Raw genomic sequence first — 1177 nt, 5'->3', positions numbered from 1 at the left:
GGGATCCAGTTCCTCCATTCCCCCCAAACCCCTGACGACCTCTTTCTTCCACCAGCAACCCCTCTCCTCAGGGATCCAGACTCCCAGTTTCTCTTTCTCAAAGGGATGGAGTGGCCTTGTCTCCAACCTTTGACCTCCTTTTAGCCTTCTGATAGGCCCAGGTCTCACTGCCCTTGGGGGCCAGCTTTGGGACCCTGGGTGTGTGGGTGGGCAGAGATGTGTGTCATTGTCATGGAAACCTCTGACCATGGGGGTGTGTGGATGGCACATTTCTGTTAGGCAAAGCCAGGTGGTGGTGGTGGTGGTGGTGGTGGTGGTGTATACAGAGATTACGTGTGATGTCTGTCACATCTGTGTGTGTGTGCGTGCGTGTGTGCGTGTGAGTCATGTCCACGTGTGGGAAAGATTTGTGTGCACATGTGCATACCTGTGTGTCTAGGCCAGAATGGTCACATGCTCATGGAACATATTTATCATATGTCGCGTTTGATGATCTCTGCCCACTTAATCCCCATCTTTCTCCTTTTCCTGAGTCCTCAGGGTCTGGGGTCTTTGGTGTGGGTCACTCCTGTGTGTTTTGGATGGGGACACTTGTGTGTGTTTGGAGTTGGGGATGGTATGTGGAAGTTGTGTTGGGGGTTCGAAAGGGGTTGGGAGAGGGTCCTGGGGTATATATAGTTGGGGGGAGGGTTCAGTGAAAGAGTTGATAGCTAGTGAATGAACGTTTGGGGTTTTCAGGGGGACATGGAATGTGTAAAGGGCATCGAGGATATGCAGGGGACATAAGCATCTTTAGGGGCTTGAGGGCCTGGGTCCGCGATGGGTTGTGCTGAGGCTGTGGACGCTGGAGCCCAGGAGAGGTCGCCGGATCTTTGAGGGGCATTGGAATCTAGGGCTCCTCCTCTGCTGGGTGGAGCCGGCGCCCCTCGTTCCTTCCGCAATTTTGGTGGGGGGGGTCCTGCTCGGGAGGGGATGGTGGGAGGCCCGGTTGGTTTTGGGGGTCCCCTCGCCCCCCTCCCCCGTCTCTCTCGCGCTGTCTCCGGGCGACGGGGCTCGTGACAGAGGCGGCCACGGCAGCAGCGGTCGCCTAGCAACGGCGGCGGGGCCCGGGCAACGGCGGCAGCGGCGGGAGCGGCGGCGGAGGGAGCCGTTCCCGCGGCCGTCACCGCGCGGCCTT

At 58.6% G+C, this 1177-nt stretch overlaps 1 protein-coding gene across 13 annotated transcripts in view; it reads right to left on the bottom strand.

Annotated features, from left to right (window-relative positions):
* The window catches only part of SYNGAP1 (synaptic Ras GTPase activating protein 1), a 31084-nt gene that overhangs the window by 23511 nt on the left and 6396 nt on the right, over positions 1 to 1177 (bottom strand). The gene's annotated exons all lie outside the window — the stretch shown is intronic.

The sequence above is a fragment of the Suricata suricatta genome, chromosome 7, assembly GCF_006229205.1.
Source record: "Suricata suricatta isolate VVHF042 chromosome 7, meerkat_22Aug2017_6uvM2_HiC, whole genome shotgun sequence".
NCBI classification, from domain to species: Eukaryota; Metazoa; Chordata; class Mammalia; order Carnivora; family Herpestidae; genus Suricata; species Suricata suricatta.
The sequence above is the reverse complement of the archived record's forward strand: the minus strand, read 5'-3'. Positions and strand labels throughout refer to the sequence as shown.